Below are 15,171 nucleotides of genomic sequence, written 5' to 3' on the forward strand. Positions count from 1 at the left end.
TCATACATGTAAAGTTTGGGCTACCTACCTGTAATAATCTGTACACAAAGGTCCATTGGTTTCCTTCCCCACTTCTGGTTGGGGAAGCTAGGAAGGGTATCTTTGTCCTCCTTTTCACTGTAGTTGGAGTTGCTAAACAGCTACTATTGAGAGGACATATTTTGGCTATTTTTTCCTTCCATCTTCCCACTGATTAGGCTGCAATTTTCTGTGCAGTTGAGACCAGGGTTTGAACTAATTCATTTCTCTTAAATGAGTTCAAATTCAAATTTAAATTTGATAGCATTGATAATTTTCAAATAATCATTATTTATAATAATCATACAATAAAACTCAAAAATAATAACACAATAAAACAGATAAACTGTACTCTACTTTCTATTCATTTTGGAGAAAATTAGCAACTATGGAATGTTGATTTCAGTCCCTTCTGAGACTAAAATTTGAGCATTTTTTTTTCAAGATAGACCCAAACTATTTACTTATATTTATTTTGCAGTCCCCTTTTCAATTTAAAAGGACTCTTGAAAGATTTATTAAAGAATAACAAAATCCTATTGTGACTTGTGCTGCTATAAACATTGATGTGGCTGTGTCCCTGCAGTATGCTGTTTTTAAGTCCTTTGGGTATAAACTGAGGAGTGAGATACCTGGGTCAAATGGTGGTTCCATTCCAAGTTTTCCAAGGAATCTCCATATTGCTTTCCAGATTGGTTGCACCAGTTTGCAGTTCCACCAGCAATATAAGAGTGTGCCCTCTTCCCCACATCTTCGCCAACACTTATTGTTGTTGTGTTGTTAATAGCTGCCATTCTGACTAGAGTGAGATGGAATACTTATACTCTTCAGTAGATGAATGGATAAAGAGAATGTGGTATATATACACAATGGAATATTACTCAGCATTAAAGAGAATAAAATCATGGCATTTGCAGGTAAATAGAGGGAGTTGTAGAATGTAATGCTAAGTGAAGTAAGCCAATCACAAGAAACCAAATGCTGAGTGTCTTCTCTGATATAAGGATGCTGATTCATAATGTGGATGGCGCGGTGGAGCATGGGAGGAATAGATGAACTTTAGATAGGGCAAAGGGAAGGGAGGGGAAAGGAGGGGGCATGAGGGTAGGAAAGACGGTGGGATGAGATGGACGTCATTACCCTAAGTACATGTAAATATGTACATGTACTTGAAAGTATATGAAAATATACAAGTACATGAAAATATGAATGGGGTGACTCTACTTTTTATACAACCAGAGACATGAAAACTTGTGCTCTATTTGTGTAATATGAATTGAATTCCATTCTGCTGTCATATATAACAAATTAGAAATAAATAAAATTTAAAAAGAATGACAAAATCCTAAAATTCTTAATGATTTATACCTGAGTTTTAAAATTAGAATGAGGAGAAAGAGAGGATTAGAAGTTGAGGAATTTTAATTTTTATAATATATAAAAATGTCCATATTATAATTTTATTGTGAGCCCATATAACTTCCTAAAATCAAAAATAATTACAGGAATATTGAAAACTATCAGTGCTTCCTTCCCTCATTCATTCATTCATTCATGCATGCCTTCACTCACTCAACTCATATTTAGTGGGTGCATAATAATTACAGCTCTGGTGAAACAAAAGAAAAATAAAACACAATCTTTGTTACTAAGTGTTTAACAGTTCACAGAGGAAACATACGCACCAATGATTATAGTACTGTGGTATAAAATCTGAGAATCTTTACCATGTGGTTGTTAATAATGTAGTCTCTCATATTACCTGGATTTGAATCCTGACTTGAATATTTACTAGCTAACATATTTTTGGATTATTATTAAATCTCTCTGTGTTCCATTTACACCATCTGAAAAGTGGGAATAATTAAAACATCTACCTCACTGTGTTGGTGGGTAAATTAAACAAGTTAGTATTGGTAAAGTGCTTTTAAGTGTCTGGCAGAATAAACAATCAGTAAGTAGTAACTATTTATTCTGGAAGTAAAAATAAAGAGCATACAAACCACATCTTGTTAGAGAGGAGAAAATTAGAGTAGGGTTTATTAGCCATGAAGCTAAATTAAATACTCAAGAATATTCATAGAGACTTTCTAGATGAAGAAAGATTGGATGTTCTGCTGAGCTTCTGAGCCAACATCAGTCTGCTAGAAGGTTTTGTTTAGTTTACCATTTGTAAATATTGTTTTCAGATATTTATTTATCATGACATTTTACATAAAAATCAGATCTTAAAAAGTTGAGAATTTTTAAACATGGGCTCAGATGGCAGCAGGTAGACAGAGCTGTAGGATAACTTTCTAAGGTCCTTATGTGAAGCCTTTTCTCTTTATTTCACCAGCACACTGTGGACTCCTGACACTGAGACACTAAGGAAAAGTACTTGGGCTACTGCTTTCCTTTTATGTTGCCTCCTTCACATATACACTTAACTATTTGGGGTTTTGACCTGTGATGAAGAAAATCCTATGGGGAGTAAATTAAGAAGTAAGCCAAGATCAGATCATGGTAGTTTTCCGAGTTATAGATACTGTCTCATTGTTTTTAAAAATGGGTCATCATTTTGCAGTTTTACCAGAAAGGTATAAGAGCCCACTTGTCCCACATCTTCAATATCATTCGATATTTCCAATAGTCAAAATGTTAGCCTTACTACTATATGTGTAACATTTTCATATCGTGGCTAGTTATTTCTCCAATGGCTAGAGACTTTGAGCGTCTTTCCATGTTATTAGTACCCATTTACATATTTTGAGAAGTACCTGTTTAAAGCATCTGTCTATTTAAACATAAAATGATTGCTGATAAGGACGGACAGGAAAAGGAAAAAATGGTGGAATGAATCTGACCAGACTTTCCTATGTACATATATGAATACAGGACAATGATCTTCACTTTTATGTATACCTACGAGGCACTAATCTAAAAAAAAACATGTATAAATAAATGGAAGAAAGAGCAGTAGAGGAAAGGGAACAGGGAGAGAAGACAAAGGCAAAATACTAGGGACTGAATTAAAGCAAATTATATTCCATGATAGTAAAATTATATAAAAATGAACCCTAATATTACACATGACTTAAATGAACTAATAAAAAGATAATAGCTCATAAATGAATGGATTTAGCAAATTTTCAGAATATGAAGTCAACTTGAATTTTATATTAACTATTTTTAATAAAGCTACTTCAGCCTAAAAAATTACACACACACACACACACACACACACACACACACATACATCATTCTGGTCAATATACTTTTTAATTTAATGTTTTATCTCTTCTCTGACCCATCCATAATTTAGAAGTGTTTATCAATTTCCAAATATTTTGGAATTTTCTATGTTTATTTTTAATTTAATAATGTTATGTTTAGGAAACATACTTTATATAATTTAATTGTTTTAAATATTATCTGGATTTGTTTTATGGATCTGTATGTTTATCTGCTATGTATCATATATACAAACTATGTATGTTTTTAGTTGTATATGGGTAGAATACCTTTGTTTAACTTATTTTTATATGATGCTGAGGATTGAACCCAATGCCTCACATATGCCAAGCAAGTAGAGCCACAACTCCAGTCCCAAACTATGTATTCTGATGATGTTGCATTTGAGTTCTATAAATAATCAAATAATGGGTAAATAGTTTAGTTTCTTTTTATTGTGTATATTTGCTGTGATTTTTGCAGTACTGGGAATTGAACCCAAGTCCTTGGCATGGTAGGCAAACACTGCTCCTCTTGGCCATATCCCTACAAGTTGAATTTTTCATAGTTACATTAAATACTGCAAGAGGGACATCGCAATATATAATTCTTATTTTGGAATTATTGGTTTATTTGTTTAATTATCTCATTTTTTGCTTCATGCCTTTATTTTAATGAAATATTCCTCATTATCTTTGGTTGTAGTTTGTGTCTTGAATTTTATTTTAAATATTTTAATACAACTACTTCATATGACTTTTATGGCACATAATGTTCTATCAATTAAGTTTCCACCTATTTGTCACTTTATATTTAAAGTGCATTTCTTTTTAATTTTAATTTTTTTAATTTAAAAATTTGTCCTCTGGGTGAATTTGGATCTTTTTTTTAATTTTTTTTTATTTTTGGTCGTTCAAAACATTACATAGTTCTTAATACATCATATTTCACAGTTTGATTCAAGCGGGTTATGAACTCCCAACTTTACCCCATATACAGATTGCTGTATCACATCAGTTACCCTTCCATTGATTGACATATTGCCTTTCTAGTGTCTGATGTATTCTGCTGTCTGTCCTATTCTCTACTATCCCCCCTCCCCTCCCCTCCCCTCCCCTTTTCTCTCTCTACCCCTTCTACTGTAAATCATTTCTTCCATTTGTATTAACAAATCTTTAATCCACACACTTCAGATAGAGCCCTAATAACCAGAATATACAAAGAACTCAAAAAATTAGACAATAAGATAACAAATAACCCAATCAATAAATGGGCCAAGGACCTGAACAGACAGTTCTCAGAGGAGGACATACAATCAATCAACAAGTACATGAAAAAATGCTCACCTTCTCTAGCAGTTAGAGACATGCAAATCAATTTTTCCTTCCTCATTTCAAGATTTGCTGGATTTTTAAAATTTATTCTTTTTAGTTATACATGACAGTAGAGTATATTTTGACATATTTATACAATCATGGAGCACATATTTGCACTTTTCTCTAGCTTTCAGTCATTTTATTTGTGTTCTTTATGCATGTTATATTTGTAAATTTCTACCTTCAGTTAAATATGAGAAACTTTAGGAATTATTCCTCCTGACACTTTTTCTACAATTCCTCTATTTGAGGAATTCCAATTATATGTTGGAGAGAATATTTAGTATTAACTTACCAATCTATGAGACTCTTTATTTTTAAATATTTTTATTAGTGCATTGTAGTTACATATAATATTGGGGTTCATTTTGACATAATCATAGATACATGGAATATAGTTTGCTCCATTTCAGTCCCCAGTGCTTCCTCTTTCCTTCTCCTCCTCCCTTTCCCTGTTTCCTTCCTCTATCTTACTGGTTTTCCTTCTATTCATTTAGCAGATTTTTTTAAGTTGGTGCCTTATATATATGCATAATGGTGGAATTCACTGTGTATATTCATATGTGTACATAGCATAATTTGGTCAATTTAATTTCACAGTTCCTTCCATTTTCCACTCTCCAACCTCCCCCTATCTCCTCTTCCTCTCCCCCACTGATCTCACTTCCATTTTCCTAAGATCTCTCTCTCCTGCCCTTATTTTTTCTAACTTCTGAATATGAGAGAAAACGTTTGACCCTTGACTTTATAAGTCTGACTTTTACACTTAGAATAATATTCTCCAGTTCTATCCATTTTCCAGAAAATGTCATGACCTCATTCTTCTTTATGGCTGAATAAAATTTTACTGTGTATATGTTTTCTTTATCCATTCATCTGTTGTCAGGCACCCCCAGCTGGTTCCATAACTTGGTGTTTTAGTCATCTTTTTCACTGCTGTGACCAAAAGACCTGACAAGAAAAACCTTAGAGGAGGAAAAGTTTATTTTGAAGTTGAATGTTTCATAGGTCTACTCCATAGAGAACCAAATCCATTCCTTGGGGCCTGAGATGAGGCAGATATCATAGCAGAAGTGCTTGGTAGAAGAAAGCAGCTGGGAACACGGCACTGGGAAACAGAGAGGGAGAGAGTTCTCACTGTGAAAAACGTCAAAATACATTCTACTGTCATGTATAACTAAAAAGAATAAATAAAATATTAAAAAATTAAAAAGTCCTTAAGAATATATATATATACACCCTACCTACCTACACTTAATCCTTCTCAGTGGCTTAATGCTTAAGGCCTCATAACCTTATCATTTCACCTCTACACTTTCCTGCATTGGCTCACACATAAACTTTTGGGGGACACCTCATATTGAAACCATAACACTTGGGTATTGTGAATTGCAACACTATAAACACTGATGTGGCTATGTAACTATGGAATGCATATTTTAGTTCTTTTAGATAAATACCAAAGAGTGGGATGATTGGATCTCATAGTGGTTCCATTCTTAGAGTTTTAAGAAATCTCTGTTACTTTTTAAAGTGTTTGTACTAATTTGCATTCTTACTAAAAACGTTTGATTGAACCTTTCTACCCACATCCTAGCCAGTATTTTTTAATATTTGTTTTTTGATGATAGCCATTCTAACTGGAATGAGATGAAATCTTATTGTAGCATTGATTTGCATTTCCCTGGTAACTAGGGTTTTTGAACATTTTTTTCATATATTTCTTGGCCATTTTTGTTGTTGTTTTGGTTTTGGTTTTAGTTTTTATTGTACTTTTTGAGAAATGTATGCTTAGTTCATTTTTTCATTTGTTAATTGAGTTGTTTTATTATTATTAAGATTTTAGAATTATTTACATATTCTGGATATTAATCCCCTGTCCCAGAAGTAGCAGGCAAAAATTTTATCCATTTTGTAGACTCTCTCTTCATACACTTAATGGTTTTCCTTGCTGTGCATAAGCCTTTTAATTTGATGCCACCCCACTTTTTGATTCTTGGTTTTATTTCCTAAGGTTTTAATCTCCTTAGGAGTCTTGTTAAGGATATAAGTGTCTATGTTAACATACTGGTGCATTAAACCTATGTTTTAATTTTCTGATCTAATTCCTAAGTATTTGATCTACTTTGATTTGACTTTTTTGCAAGATGAAATATAGGTATCTATTTTTATTTTTCTATGTATGGATATTCACTATTACCAGTATGATTTGATTAAAAGATTTTTTCTCCAAAATGTTTTTAGTGTCTTTGTTAAGTATCAGATGACTGTATGTACATTTGTCTCAGTGTCTTCTTTTCCATTGGTCTGTATGTCTGTTTTGATGCTAACACCATGCTGTTTTTGTTACCATATCTCTGTAGGAACATTTGAAATCAAGTATTGTGGTGCCTCCAGAACTGCTCTTCTTGTTCAGTATTTATTTGGCTATTCTGAGTCTTTCATTCTTCCAAAAGAATTTTAGGACAATTTTTTTGGCTAGTTCTGTGATGAATTGGGTATTTTGATGGGAATTGCATTAAATATATATAAAACTTTTGGTAGTATGGCCATTGTGACAATATTAATTTTGCCTGTTTAAGAACATGGGAGGATTCTCCATCTCCAAAGACCTTCATTTATTTCTTCAGTGTTCTAAAGTTTTCAATGTATAGGTCTTTTAGTTCCTTGGTTACATTTATTACCAAGTATTTTTTTAGTTTATTGTAAATATGATAGTTTTTCTGATATCTTTCTTAGTAGGTTCATTATTGAAGTATAGTAAAGCTATTGATTTATGAATGTTGATCTTGTATCTTGCTACTTGGTGAATATGTTGATTAGCTCTAGAAGTCTTCTGATGGAGTTTTAGTGTTTTCTACATATAGGATCATGTTATCAGAAAACAGATCACTTACTTCTCCTTTTCATAGCTGTATCCCTTCAATTTTCTTCTCTTGCAAGATTGCTCTGGCTAGAGTTTCAAGAATGGTTTTGAATAGAAGTGGTAAGAGTAGACATCCTTGTCTTGTTCCTGATTTTAGAGGGAAAACTTTCAGTTTTCTTTGTTTAGCATAATGTTGGCCTTCAGTTTGTTCTGTGTAGCTTTTACAATATTGAGGTAACCTTTTTTCCCTATTTTCTCTAGCATTTTAAACATGAATTGGTGTTGGATTTTTTCAAATGCTTTTTCTGTATCTATTGAGATGATTGTGTGATTCTTAATTCTATTTATGTAGTGAATTGCATTTATTGATTTGTGTATATTAAACCATCCTTGCATCCAGGTGATAAAATCTGCTTGATCATGGTGCACTATTTTCTTAGTGTATTTTTGAATGCAGTTTGCCAGTACTTCATTAAGGATTTTTGTGTCTGTATTCATCAGGGATATTGATATCTAGTTTTATTTCTTTCTTGTGTTTTTGTCTAGTTTTGATATCAGGGTGATACTGGCTACATGATACTGGGAGTATTTCCTCTCTATTTTATGGAATACTTTGAGGAGGACTGACATTATTTCTTCTTTAAAGGTCAGGTAGAACTCAGCTGAGAATCCATCTGGTGCTTCAATCTCATTACTTGAAATTGGCTAATTAAGATTTTCTATATCCTTAGGTTCAATTTGGGTAAGTCATATGTGTCAATGAAATTTGTCAATTTGTTCTACATGTTCCTGCTTTATTGGAATATAAATTTTCAAAATAGTTTCTAACATTCCTTTGAATTTCAGAAGTGTCTGTTGTAATATCTCCTTTTTCACCTCTGATTTTATTGATTTGGTCCACTCCCGCCCCCACCTCTCATTAGTTTTGCTAAGAATTTATCAATTTTGTACAACTTTTCAAAGAACCAAATCTAGTACTGATCTTTATATCAGTTTTTATACTCAATATCATTGATTTCAACTCTTAATTATTTCCTCTTCAGCTAATTTTTATTTTTTGAACTTTATTTTTTTGCTTTCTACATGAAAATTTTGTATTTTTGTTTTGGTACTGGGGATTAAACCCTAGGGTGCTAAACCACTGGGCCACATTACTACATTCCTAGCCTGTTTTATTTGGAGATAGGGTCTCCTTAAGTTGCTATGGACTCGCTAAGTTACTGAAGATGTTCTAGAACATGCGATACTCCTGTCTCAGCCTCCAGAGTTGCTGATGTACTGGTTTCTTAAATGGATTTTGTCTTCCCTCTGCCATCTCTTTTGTCTGGTAAATTTACCAAAGTTTTGTTTTTAATTTTAATTTCTTTTTTCTTTTTTAAAAATTTTTATGTGATAGCACACTGCATTACAATTCTTTTTACACATATAGAGCACTTTTTCATATTTCTGGTATATACAAAGTATATTTACACCAATTCTTGTCTTCATACATGTTCTTAGGATAATAATGATAATCACATCCTACCATCATTTATGACCCCATGCTGTCTCCCTTCCCCTTCAACCCCTCTGCCCTGACTAGAGTTTGTCTATTCCTCCCATACTCCCTCTCCCTATCCCATTATGAATCAGTCTCCTTATGTCAAAGAAAACATTTGGCATTTCGGTCTTTTGGTATTGGCTAACTTCACATAGCATTATCTTCTCTAACTCCATCCATTTACCTGCAAACGCCTTGATGTTATTCTCTTTTATTGCTGAGTAATATTCCATTTTGTATATATGCCACATTTTTTTATCCATTCATCTATTGAAGGGCATCTAGGTTGGTTCCCTAGTTTAGCTATTGTGAATTGTGCTGTTTTAAATATTCATTTGCCTGTGTCCTTGTATTATACTGTTTTTAAGTCCTTTGGGTATAGACCAAGGAGAGGGCTAGCTGGGTCAAGTGGTGGTTCCATCCCCAATTTTCCAAGAAATTTCCATACTGCTTTCTATATTGGCTGCACCAATTTGCAGTCCCACCAGCAGTGTATGAGTGTACTTTTTCCCCACATCCTCACCAACACTTATTGTTGTTTGTATGTATAATAGCTGCCATTCTGACTGGAGTAAAATTAAATCTTTTTTTAATTGATTTTATTTTTTAAATTCATGACAGCAGAATGTATTACAATTCTTATTACACATATATATCACAATTTTTCATATCTCTGGTTGTATATAAAGTAGGTTGACACCCCATTCAAGTCTTCATACACGTACTTTGAATAATGATGTTCTTCACATTTCACCATCCTTGCTAATCCCCTGTCTCCTCCCATTCCCTCCCTCCCCTCTTTTCTATCTAGAATTTATCTATTCCTCCCATGTCCCCCCTCACTACCCCACTATGAGTCAGCTTTTTATGTCAGAGAAAACATTTGGCATTTGTTTTTTGGGGGATTGGCTGACTTCACTTAGCATTATCTTCTCCAACGCCATTCATTTAACTGCAAATGCCAGGATTTTATTCTCTTTTATTGCTGCATAAAATTCCATTGTGTATATATGCCACATTTTTTATTCATTCATCCACTGAAGGGCATCTAGGTTGGCTCCACAGTTTAGATATTGTGAACTGTGCTGCTATAAACATTGATGTGGCTGTGTCCCTGCAGTATGCTGTTCTTAAGTCCATTGGATATAGTCTGAGGAGAGGAATAACTGGGTCAAATGGTGGTTCCATTCCCAGATTTCCAAGGAATCTCCATACTGCTTTCCATATTGGCTGCACCAACTTGCAGTCCCACCAACATTGTTTGAGAGTACTATTTTCCCAGCATCCTCGCCAACACTTATTGTTGTTTGTCTTCATAATAGCTGCCATTCTGACTGGAGTGAGATGATATCTTAGAGTAGTTTTGATTTCCATTTCTCTGATTGCAAGAGATGATGAGATTTTTTTCATATATTTATTGATTGATTGTATATCATCTTCTGAGAAGTGTCTGTTCAGGTCCTTGGCCCATTTATTGATTTGATTATTTGATTTTTTTGTTCTTAGATTTTTGAGTTCTTTATATATCCTAGAGATTAGTGTTCTATGTGATGTGTGAAGGGTAAAAGTTTGCTCCCAAGATGTAGGCTTTCTTATCACCTCACAGATTGTTTCTTTTGCTGAGAAAAAACGTTTTGTTTGATTCCATCTCATTTGTTGATCCTTGATTTTAATTCTTGCACCACAGGAATCTTATCAAGGAAATTGAGGCCTAAATCACATGATGGAGATTAGAGACTACTTTTTCTTCTATTAGATGCAGGGTCTCTGGTTTTATTCCTAAGTCCTTGATCCATTTTGATTTGACTTTGTGTATGGTGAGAGATAGGGTTTAATTTCATTTTGTTGCATATGGATTTTCAGTTTTCCCAGCATCATTTGTTGAAGATGCTATCTTTTCTCCAATGCATGTTTTTGGCACCTTTGTCTAATATAAAATACTTATACACGAATTGGTTTCAACATACTTTATATACAGAGATATGAAAAATTGTGCTATATATGTGTAAAAAGAATTTTAATGCATTCTGCTATCATATATTTTTTAAATCATTAAAAATATAATTATAATTTTGTGGGTTAGTCTGTTTCCTCTATTCTGTACCATTGATCTACCAGTTTGTTTTCTTGCCAATACCATGCTGTTTCTGTTAGTATTCCTCTGTAGTATATTTTAAGGTCTGGTATAGTGATGCCACCTGCTTTGCTTTTCCTGCTAAGGATTGCTTTAGCTATTCTGGGTCTCTTATTTTTCCAGATGAATTTCATGATTGCTTTTTCTATTTCTATGAAGATTGTCATTAGAATTTTGATTGCAATTGCATTAAATCTGGATAGTGCTTTTGGAAGAATAGTCATTTTGATAATATTAATTCTGCCTATCCAAGAGCAAGGTAGATCTTTCCATCTTCTAAGGTCTTCTTTGACTTCTTTCTTTAGAGTTCTGTAGTTTTCATTATATAGATCTTTCACCTCTTTTGTTGATTCCCAAGAACTTTATTTATTTTTGAGGCTATTGTAAATGGGGTAGTTTTCCTCATTTCCCTTTCTGAGGATTTGTCTTCCCCACCTGGGGAGGAGTAGACCAGTCCTCCTGTGAGCCTGAGTCTTGCATAAGCTGGTGTAAGTGGTTCTGAGCTGCTGGGCTTGACCTCCCGCAATAGTCTGCTCTTTAATTTCTTTTTAATTCTAAAATTTTCATGTTAATTTATTTATTATTTCTATTTTTATGGCATTTCCCATTTTTTTCATTTTTTATTCATTGTGAGTTTTTTTACCCCCTGATATATTATTAGAAAAGCCACTTTAAAATCCTTGTGTTTGATATTTCAAAATATGCACCTCATAGTTGATCTCTGTTTGACTTTTTTTCATCTAGTTCCATAGTTTTCATCTTCATTTTAAAATATATTTTTAGTTGCAGATGAACATAATAACCTTATTTATTTATCTTTTTATGTGATGCTGATGATCAAACCCAGTGCCTCATCCATGCTAGGCAAGTGCTTTACAACGGAGCCATAACCCTAGTCCAGTTTTCTTCTTCTTTTCTTTAAAAATTTGTACTGTATCTTGGACACATAAATATCAATTTTAGGGATTTTGATTAATTCTTTTTTCTGAACTAAGTTCTTAGACTTTCCTTTTAATAATTAATGGTCTTATTAAACCACCTTTTCTAGTGGCAGTTGTAGCCAGTAGACCACTTCAGATCTTTTGTCTTTTGGGGAGCTGCTCTGAATCTTGTCTTTGTATACTGGTGTCAAATATCAGGCACAGAGTTGGGCAGAGAGTTTTAGGTGTTACATTCTATGAAGTTTTCCTTCAGCCATATTATCCCAATTTCAGTTTTCTGGTAGTCCAGATGAGAAAAAGTGTAGTTTTTTTTTCCCAACAGTTACCCAGCTGTTTTATAAAGTGAATGACTATAACTGATTTCAGGCTAAAATTCAGGAAAATGGGCTTTCATTTTTTATATCCTTCCTCCTTCATGCATGTCTATTCATTCTCTATTTCTTTAAATCTATTAACTTCTGGCATAATGTTTGGCTTTTAAAATCAGTTTCTCCAGAAGAGTAATTTTGGTAAGGCCTCTTTTGGTTGTTGTTATTGTTTTTTTTTATTACTCAAACAGGATTCTCTGGTTTTAATACATTTATTTGTGAAGATATCCTTCATATTTGTCTCCATATGGGTCATTTTGGATACTGTTTGTGAGCATTTCTATTGTGTTTGTAATCTCAATCAACTTCTTACAATGGAGTTGAAATCAGTTGTACACTAATCACTGATATCAGAATATGTTTTGTATGTTACCTCTTTTATGTATTTAATAATTATTTTTATAAAACAATATTACAATGAGTATAGATCACAATGATCAGTTATGCAGATATTAGTGAGATTTATTAATTTAAATTTGCATCTAGACTTATTTAAGAGGTAGAACTAGAATACTTTTAAAATCAAAACTTATTCATTTACCACTAGGCTTGATTTGTCACACCTTTTCTGTATGTCATCAAGTTGAATTAGTGTTTGTAGTATTTGCTTTTAGATGAATATTTTTAAAAATATGCTATCATTGTGAATTTCATATGACTTGTGGATTCTGAGATTATTTTTTCACTGAGTAGGCTAAAAAAGATAATTTCTCTCAGTAGTAGATATGCTAAGTCAAAGAGGTCACATGGAATATCTGGAAATGCTTAGCATACTTTAAACACACATATTTTTTCCTTGAAATATGTTAGGAACTAATAGATACTTTCCTGCACAACCATCTCTTTTACTTCTTTTCAGTAGTTATCAAAGGCTAGTGAATCATTAGAATAATCCCCTGAGTCAATTTAAACAGTTATTTCAGAAACAGAGAAGAAACATCAGTACAGTCCAGATTTATTTTTAACACTTTGACTTCAAGGTCAGAAGCAATTTTTCTTTTGTACGTAATGGCAATAAGAAAGATGAAAGCCAGGAATCAAAATCCATAGGCTTTTATCTTATTATAGTTTATGAAATATGAGTGTTTTTTAAGATTAAAAAGTGCCATGAAGGGATATATTTTATTTCAATCTGGAGAAAATGTGAGTGGTGTTCAGGGTATCATATAGGAAATATAACTTAATCATTATTTTTCAATTTTATCATCTAAACAGTTAATTAAATAATACCAACCTCATAAGAATTTTTGTATATCTCAAGTTTTTTAAAAGTTACAATTGTTATTTAATATTCAAATATTTGAAACTATGGGTTTTGATCATGAGACTCTTAGATGGTCAAAGTTCAGACTAAAAATTAGTGATTATTTTGATCAGTGCTAAAATGTTGAACTTGAAACCTAAACCTAATACCATAATAAGTGAGATTTAAAATGAGAGGTATTTGAGGTAATACAAAGAAGAAAATATCCTCTTATAAGAAAGAAAATTATTTCAAAATATAGAGATATATGTAAAGATTATCAGAAAGAATTATTTTACTGGAGATAGGTCATTTTCTTGTTACTTTATTAATATCACATTCTCAATATTTTGTATCTTTGGGGAACTTAGCAGGTAGAAAGCATCTGACTGTTTCTAATTTATGAGCAGGTGTTGACATGACTGAAACCTATGACCCCCACTAGAAATTTATGTACTTTCTGCATACTGTGACACATACCTATAATCCTAGCAACTCAGCAGGCTGAGGCAGAAGTATTGCAAGTTCAGTGCCAGCCTTGGCAACTTAGCAAGACCATAAGCAACTTGGTGAGACCCCATCTCAAATATTTTTTAAAAGGGGTGGGTATGTTGTTCAGTGGTAAAGTACCCCAGGATTCAATTGCAGTACCAAAAATAATTAGTTCCTTGCCTAGATAGAGAACTGGAAAATTAGGAGGATGTTTAAATTTCCTTGAGGAAAAGCCCAACATTTCACAAATGAGTTGGGAAGATAGAAAAACTTCCGAAAGTTACCTGGATATGTAGTTAAGAGCAGTGACTACTATTGTAGTGTTTTGAATTTTATGATATTTTACATTTAGTTATGTCATCCTGCCTAGGTATAGTAAAGAATACATGTAATTTAAAAGCAATAATCCCCCCCATCATAACATGAATCTTATCTTGAACTGCTCCATTATATTTTATGACATTTATAAAGTAATCTATATAAATATTAAGTTGTATGATTGGTTGTTTTTAAATATTAGCAGCTTAATGAGTTACCATTATTATGCAGTGAGCTGTACATATTTAAAATGTATAATTTTGAAAGTTTTGATTTATACTTATTTGAAACCACAATCACAATTAAAATAATTCACAAAGTTTTCTCCTATAATTTTGTTTCCTTTCCTTCTATAACTAATTAGCACCCTCATCTCTAGGTAGCAACTTGTCTTCTTTCTGTCACTACACATTTATATTTTTTAAAATATTAGGTGAATGGTAAATAGTATATACTCTATAAATTGTCCAACTTCTTTTATGCAGTGTAATTATTTTGGGACTCATCAATGTTGTTATCTATGTAACAGTTTATTGCTTCACTTATGTTGAGTAATATTCTATTAAATGGATATACCAGCATTATCTATTCACTCATGAGTGGATATTCGGTGTTTCTTTGTGTGTGGTGTTTTTGTGTTGTTTGTTGCCCTTATAAATAAA

The sequence above is a fragment of the Ictidomys tridecemlineatus genome, chromosome X (assembly GCF_052094955.1).
Source record: "Ictidomys tridecemlineatus isolate mIctTri1 chromosome X, mIctTri1.hap1, whole genome shotgun sequence".
NCBI lineage: Eukaryota > Metazoa > Chordata > Mammalia > Rodentia > Sciuridae > Ictidomys > Ictidomys tridecemlineatus.